At 38.3% G+C, this 8,713-nt stretch overlaps 2 pseudogenes; both read left to right on the forward strand.

The window, feature by feature from the left end:
• Positions 1 to 2,037: 2,037 nt before the first annotated feature.
• On the forward strand, positions 2,038 to 6,262 carry LOC128311282 (60S ribosomal protein L5-like; annotated as a pseudogene).
• On the forward strand, positions 4,817 to 4,950 carry LOC113592526 (uncharacterized; annotated as a pseudogene).
• Positions 6,263 to 8,713: the final 2,451 nt, after the last annotated feature.

Raw genomic sequence — 8,713 nt, forward strand, 5'->3', positions numbered from 1 at the left:
ACCACGTGTTACTTAATCAATTTAAATAGGAAATCGGGCACCTGGCTGGCTCAGTTGGTGGAGTGTGTGACTCTTGATCTCGGGGGTGGGAGTTTGAGCCCACATTCGTTGTACAAATTACTTAAAAATAAAATCTTAAAAAAAATTTAAATAAGAAATCATAAATTATTTTACTTCAGAGATTGCCATGTAGTACCCAGCACAATGGCTTAAACACTGAGTGGAAGACAGCCTAGAGTAGTGGTTGGGAGAACACAGCTGTTAGATTTAAGCTAAGGTAAAACCCATCTTTGCACTTAGTAGCTGTGTGATCACAGACAAGTCTTCAATGTCCTCATCTATAAACTGGTTTAATAATAGCACCCACCATATAGAATAGTGAGACTTAATAAGTTAGTTAATTAACATGTAAGGTGCTTAAAATGATCCTGACACATAGTAAGAACTAAAGTGGTGTTGTACTACTTTTATTAACATAAAAAATATTTGTTGAAGTTAATCTTTTGCAGATAGGATTGGTTGATTTAAAAATAGGTCAGGTGTGTACTAATATGAAAGCTGTGCTGTTATGATGAGCTCAAGGTTTAGGGAATTGTTTCTCCATGTCCGACTTTTAGGCATATTTACTCACTAATACCCATTTCTCCATCTCTTCTTTTCTCTCCTAAGTGACAGATATTAAAACTGTCTTCCCATGAGGCGGAAACTTGGAGGTTTCCCTCTTTTACTTAGTGATCATTTTATATTTGTCTTTATACTTGTCTCCCTTCTTTTCTAAAAGGAAGATCTAGAAAGGAAACCTAGCCTGGTTAGTTTAGCAGTGTTTTTTCAAATGTTTTAAAAATGTGGGTTGTAAATCAATTCAGTGGGTTTCAGTCAATTAAAAAATTTTTTTTAATGAAAGTGCATCACAGGGAGTAAGATAAGTATTGTTTTATGAAATATCACACACATATATGTGTATACATAAATATATTCCTACATGTGTAACACACATGAAAGATAGTATGTGTAATGATTAAGGGCATAGACTCTGGAGCCATGTTGTGTGTGTTAAAATCCTGGCTTGGCTCTTTGTCTTGTACAAGTTTCTATGTGCCTCAGTTTACTCATCTGTAAAATTAAGGTAATAAAAGTACCTACCTCACAGAATTGTGAGAATTAAGTGAGTTAACATATGTAAAGAGCTTAGAATTTATAAATCCCTTTCTCTCTGTTTACCTATCCATCTATTCACACACACAGATATACACACAGATCTATATATCTACACACATACACACATATGCACATAGTAAGAGCTGTGTAAAAGGTTATCAATAATGTGTGTGTGTGCTTGTCCTGATATAAAATATGTTTCTTACTGTGAGTTGTGGCCAAAAAAGTTTTAAAGTTACTTGTTTATCAGGTGGAAGGGTATTGTGAGTGGATTTGGAGTGAGGAGACTCTGGTCCAAGTCAATTCTCTGTCAATCCTCATGTTACCTGGAATGTATCATATGACTTCTTTGTCATTGTCTTTCTCTTAAAGATGAATGGACTCTCAATTATCTCAAATGGGCCAACAAACACTATAACTCTATGCTTTTATTCTTTCTGCCTCGTCCCTTTCTTCCATCTTACTTCTGAGCAAAATGAGAAGTTCTTTATGGATTGTAGCATTATGAGTTTTGACCTTGGCCAGGATGATTGAATGAGGATTAGGTACCTTAGGAAAAAGACATGCAATAGGGACTCTTGACACAAGATAGTGACCAACTCATCAACTCTTTCCTTTGAGGGGAAGTTGAATGTGGGAAGACAGGCAACATTAGGGATGTCTAGAGAGACATCACAATGGGGGAGGATCAGAGCAGTGTTGTAGTGCCCTACAAATTGTGGTAGGAGGAAAAATGGCCTATAGAATCAATACTGGTGGTGGAATTCTGTGGAGGGGAGGGAACCATCTCAAACTGCCTCTGACCAGCTTGTATGGTTGTGGAAAATCTGCCCCTCAGGACCTTCCCTAGGTGGAAGTGAGATAGAGAGTTACTTGGGGTTGGGATGAGCCAGGAGAGGAGATGAGACAAAGGGGGGGAGACAAAAGGGGACCTAGGAATATGAGAAAGAAGAGTTTAAATATAAAAGACAACCAGTGTAACTTTCCTGGAAGCAGGGATAGTTAAGAGCATTTTAAATTAATGGGGATTTCTAATTCTCAATTTTTTGTTGACTGTGTCACACAGGGTTCAACTCCTCTCTATTGTACCATTCATACCCTCATCTTTGAGTCAGTAGTGTTCCAGAAAGAAAGGGGATTAAGGAAGGCCCATCAGCTTGATATAAGGAAGAAAGTGAAATTCAGAATAGATATCAGTAATTTAGTGGAAGCAGGAACTCAGTTGAAATGTAGCCCCCACACCTGGGTGGCACAGTCGGTTGAGCTTCTGACTTCGGCTCAGGTCATGATCTCGTGATCTGTGGATTCAAGCCCCACATCAGGCCCTGTACTGACAGCTCAGAGCTTGGAGCCTGCTTCAGATTCTGCATCTCCTTCTCTCTCTGCCACTCCCTGACTTGTTCTCTCTCTCTCCCTTCCCCTCCCTCTTTCTCTATCTCAAAAATAAACATTAAAAAAAAAAAAAAAAAGAAAGAAATGTGTAGCCCCTACCAGGCACCCAGACATATTAGAAAGGATACCAGTTTTCCCAATATATGTGGAATGAAGGTTTGAGCCAATTTGCTTAAATACTGGAAGACAGGATGAGTTGAGCAAGTGCAAGAGTTGGAGGCTTTCAAGCAGCTGATACATGATATAATACCGTAATTCTCTGTCATTTAGAGTGTTGTTTTCCAAAGAGCATCTCTGAGCACTAGCTTTGTTTCTCCTCACCAATAAGAGTTTCATGAGGAAATAAATTTGGGAAGTGATGGGCACTTCCCACTCCACTCACCTTAAAGATCTGCAGTTTACATCAGCATGTTATAACTCTGGGAAGTTGAGCAGTGAAGGTTCAAGATTACGTAGTTGCCTTCCTTGGAGCCCAAAAGCACCAAAGGAACACAGTCTAGTTTCCAATTACTTGCTAGATTTTTCTATCTTGATTTCAAAAAAGACATTGCCACACAATGTCCCGAAATTTCTCTATGAAGTGAATTTACCCTATTGTCACCATTTTGGTTAATAAGATTACCACCACATGTTATCTCAGAACTCTCAAATATCTTTTATTTTTGACCATTAGCTCTTCTTAACACGTGCCATACACATACAATAGAATTAATTCATTATCAGATCTTGCTGATGCTTGTAAAACACATATATCCCTTGTTACATGCCAGACTTTTTATAATTTTTTTTAACGTTTATTTATTTTTGAGACAGAGAGAGACAGAGCATGAACGGGGGAGGGTCAGAGAGAGGGAGACACAGAATCTGAAACAGGCTTCTGGCTCTGAGCTGCCAGCACAGAGCCCGACGCGGGGCTTGAACTCACGGACCGCGAGATCATGACCTGAGCTGAACTCGGCCGCTTAACCGACTGAACCACCCAAGCGCCCCAGACTTTTTATAATTTTAATGTATATTGGTTATTTAAGATACACTGAATCTTAGTAACAGGAAATTGTATTTCCATATACCAAGCAACAAACAATTGGAGTTTGAAATTAAAGTACCATTTATAATAGCATAAAAAATTATCAATCATTTAGGGGTAAATCTGACCAAATATGTGAAAGACCTGTACACTGGAAATTACTAAATATTGCTGACAGAAGTAAAGAAAATTTCAAGAAGTGGAGAGCTATACCTTGTAAATGGCCTGGAAGGCTCAATATTGTTAAGGTATCAGTACTCTACAAACTGATTTATACATTCAATGCAATACCAATAAAAATCTCAGACTGTTCTGGTTCGAAATTGGTAAGCTGATTGTAACATTCATATGGGAATGCCAAGGACTTAAAATAATTAAAGCAACCTTAAAATAGTAAGAAGAAAGTTGGAGGGGTACACTACTTGATTTTAAACATTATTATTAAGCTGTTGTCACCAACACAATGTGGTATTGGCATGGAAATGGACAGTTACATCAAAGGAACAGAATAGAGAGTTCTGAAATAGACCCATACATTACAAACAATTGATTTTTTTTTTTTATATCAGAACAAAGGCAATGCGATGGGTAAAGGATAGCCTTTTCAACCAAATAGTGTGGGCATAATTGGATGTCTATTATTTTATTTTTTAAAAGATTTTATTTTTAACTAACTTCTACACCCAATATGGGGCTTGAACCCACAACCCTGAGACCAAGAGTGACGTGCTCCACAAACTGAGCCAGCCAGGCACCCATGGATATTTATATTAAACAAACAAACAAACAAACAAACAAAGAAACTTGGATCCATACTGTGCACCATTTATAAAAATGAATTCAAAATGGATCATATGCCTAAATGTAAAACCTAACACTATAAAAATTCTAGAAGAAAACATGGTAGAAAATCTTTGTGAACTTGAATCAGACAATACTTCTTAGAAAAAAATACCAAAATCACTGAATAAAAGGATAAATTGATACATTAGACTTCTTCAAAATCTAAAATTTCTGTTCTTCAGATGACACAGGAGAGCATGAAAAGACAAGGCCACAGACTGGGAGGAAATCTTTGGGAAGCATATATTTACTAACGGACTTGATTCCAGAATATATAAAGAACACTCAAAACTCAATAATAAGAAAACCCAATAAAAATGGACAAAAGAGTTGAATAGACTTCACCAAAGAAGATCTATAGATGGCAAGAAATTACAAGAAAATATGGCTAATAGAAAACTTACCTGGCAGGGGAGACACCATGATCACAAAGGTAGTTCTCCCAGGGCGAGGCTCATCCATTGCACTCCAGATGTGCTGACCCCTGCGATTTCCCCAAATGACTTATTGGAGAAATGCAAATTAGAAACTATGAGATATCACTACATAGCTGTCAGAATGACTAAAATTAAAAAGATTGACCCCACCAAGTGTTGGAGAGGATGTGGAGAAACTAGAACTCTCACATACTACTGGTAGGAATGTAAAATGTATGAACACTTTGGAAAACAGTTGGGCAGTTACTTAAAAATGTTAAAAATATGGCTGAGCCTGCTGGTCTTTGGCAAGCTGGTGATGCCGGTCTCTGTTGTGCAGGATGGGGTTTGTTAAAGTTATCAAGAATAAGGCTTACTTCAAGAGATACCAAGTGAAATTTAGAAGAAGACAAGAAGTTAAAACTGATTACTATGCCCGGAAATGCTTGGTAATTCAGGATAAAAATAAGTACAACACACCTAAATACAGGATATTTCGTGTAAGCAACAGAGACATCATTTGTCAGATTGTTTATGCCTGTATGGAAGGAGACATGATAGTCTGTGCAGCTTATGCTCATGAACTCCCAAAGTATGGTGTGAAGGTTGGCCTGACAAGTTATGTTGCAGCATATTGTACTGGCCTGCTGCTGGCCTGCAGGCTTCTCCATAGGTTTGGGGTGGATAAGATCTATGAAGGCCAAGTAGAAGTGACTAGAGATGACTGCAGTGTGGAAAGTATTGATGATCAACCTGGTGCCTTCACCTGCTATTTGGATGCAGGGCTTGCCAGAAATACTACTGGAGATATAAAATTTTGGGGGTCCTCAAGGGAGCTGTGGATGGAGGCTTGTCTATTCCTCACAGTACCAAATGATTTCCTGGTTATGATTCAGAAAGCAAGGAATTCAATGCAGAAGGACATCGGAAGCACATCATGGGTCAAAACATTACAGATTATATGCAGTACCTACGGGAAGAAGATGAGATGCTTACAAGAATCAGATGCTTATAAGAAAGCTCCTGCTGCTATATGAGAGAATCCAGTCTATGAGAAGGAGCCTAAGAAAGAAGTTAAAAAGAAGAGGTGGAATTGTCCCCAAATGTCTCTTGCCCAGAAGAAAGATCAGGTAGCTCAGAAGAAGGCAAACTTCCTTAGAGCTTAGGAGTGGGCTGCTGAGAGCTAATAAACCAAACCACAATTTTCTATGAAGATTTTTTGGATAAAGACAGTAATAAGCTTATTCACCAACCAACAACAACAACAACAACAACAACAACAGCGAAGTTAAGTATACATCTACTACATGACCCAACCATTCCACTCCAAGATTTTTATTTACCCAAGGGAAAAGGATGAGCAACTGAGTGGCTCAGTTGGTTGAGCATCTGACTCTTAATTTCAGCTCAGGTCATGATCTCAGGGTTCATGAGACTTGGATTCTCTCTCTCTCTCAAATAAATAAACTTAAAAAAATTTTAAAAAAAGGAATTATGTCCTTGTAAAGATTTGCACAGAAATGTTTATAACAGCTTTGTAGCCCCTAAGTGATAAGCAACCCAAATTTCCATCAATGGGTAAATGGATAAACACATGGTAGCATATTTATACAATGCCATTGTAGCAACAATAAAGAGGAATGAATTGTGGATACAGTCAACAATAACAGCAGATCAGTTTGTTTGGGGAGGTGTGTAGGGTGGAGGAGCACAGAAAAGTGGGAAAGGAAGGGATTCCAAAGGGACCTGAAGCAATTTGGGGCCATAATCCATTGTTTACTATCTTGATTGCAGTGATGGTTTCACAAGTATAACCATATGTCAAAATTCAACAAATTACACACTTAAAATATGTGCAGCTTATTTTATCTCAGTTATATCTCAAAACTGTTTTTTAAAAACATGGTTCTAACATGCATTTATTTGAGGTTGTGTGTGGGTAATTCAGGTAGGCATGTCCAGCTTAGGGTTGGAAAAAGGGATGTGTAACTCTGGGGGAAGGTGGGGGAAAAGATTTTAGGAATAAATTGTCCCTCCCTCCCTTATCCTCTTTATTCTCTCCCTCCTTTATCTGTCCTCCATAAAGATCTGAGATGGTTAAATATTATTTTTGTGGAGTTGATAGTTGAAGATATGGGAAAGGCTGGTTGCATAAAGGAATGGGTTATTGAGGAAAGAAACGTGAGAAACACTGAGGCATGTTTGAAAGGGATACTGAAGAATAAAAGAAACTAGTATGATCAGAAGAGTGGTGGGCATGTAGGAAAATAATTAGTAAAAGGGAATGGATGAACTACTTCCTTTTTGCTTAGTACTGTCTATTTCTGTGAATGTTGGTCTGTCTTTTTAGGGCTCAGAAACATCTCCAATGGGATAAAGAACAAACCAAACAGTCACAGGGCTATGCTGGTTAATACCCTATTGTTTCTAATGGAGTAGTATGTTGTTTTAAAAAAAAAACCCACAAGGCTCCTGGGTTGCTCAGTCAATTAGCTGGCCAAATTCCATTTAGGTCATGATCTCCTGGTTCGTGAGTTCGAGCCCCACATCCATCTCTGTGCTGACAGCTCAGAGCCTGGAGCAGGCTTCGGATTCTGTGTCTCAGTCTCTCTCTGCCCCACCTCTGCTTGCACTCTGTCTCTCAAAAATGAAGAAACATTAAAAAAATATTTTTAAAAACCCCACAAAATGAAACCTCAATAAAACCAGTATTCTTAGGAGATGGGAGTCATTTCACATATAATCCTTTAGCTAGCTCAACAAATATTTGCATGGCCCCAACATCTTCTGGTTTTATTTTATTTTATTTTATTTTATTTTATTTTATTTTATTTTATTTTATTTTATTTTATTATTTTATTTTATTTGAGTAAGAACTCTATACCCAGGGTGCCTGGGTGGCTCAGTCAGTTAAGCATCAGACTCTTTGGCTGAGGTCATGATCTTGCAGTTTGTGAGTTTGAGCCCCGCCCTGAACTCTGTGCTGACAGTGGGTAGCCTGCTTGGGATTCTCTCTCTCTCCATTCCTCCCCTGCTTGTGCTCGCATGCTCTCTCTCTCTCTCTCAAAACAAATAAACATTAAAAAAAAAAATCTCTGTACCCAACATGGGGCTCACACTTATGACCCTGAGATCTAGAGTTACATGCTGTACTGAGGCAGTCAGGTGCCCCATGCATTTTGTTTTTAAAAGACCACATGAAAATGCTGAGTGCCTTCAAAGAGGTATAGTAATTTATGCCCTCCTGTTTGGCATAAAGTGGGTGAAACATTTTTAATGTCATAGAACAAAGAAAAAAAGTAAATTATGCATTTACTTTTTAAATGATTATGAAATCTAAAGATTTGCCAGGGAAGATTTAATATTCATTTCAACTGAAGAACTGAAGTATCTTTTTCAAAGCCTTTAGAAAGAAGTGGATTGGATTTCTTACCTGTGGCTTAAGTTAACAGTGTTCAGGGGAAAAGAAGAACCAAAGAGAAATTAACCAAATGACCAAACAAACAAACAAACCCAAATTCACAAAAATAAAGACATTCTATATACCAGATAACAACATTCATTGCTGACCGGTTTGTTAGATGTCAGACAGATCTCTGTTCTGACTGTTGAGCTGTGTGACCTTGGACAGATTGCCAGTCTCTCTGAGCTTCTGCTCTTCCTTAAAAGGGGCCATAATACCTACCTCACCAACAGAGATGTGGTGGGGTGTGAGACAGGGGATTTATGAGAGAGTGCCTGGCCCAGACTGTCTTAAAAATGATCATTTAGTTCCTTCCCCTTTTTCTCAGGGATTAACTGAAGCTGACAGTTTGGGGTGCAGGCAGTTTGCTGCAGTGTGTAAACCAATTCCAGTCTCCCCTTCTTTGGTGTTTCT

This window comes from Acinonyx jubatus, chromosome A3, assembly GCF_027475565.1.
Source record: "Acinonyx jubatus isolate Ajub_Pintada_27869175 chromosome A3, VMU_Ajub_asm_v1.0, whole genome shotgun sequence".
Classification (NCBI taxonomy): domain Eukaryota; kingdom Metazoa; phylum Chordata; class Mammalia; order Carnivora; family Felidae; genus Acinonyx; species Acinonyx jubatus.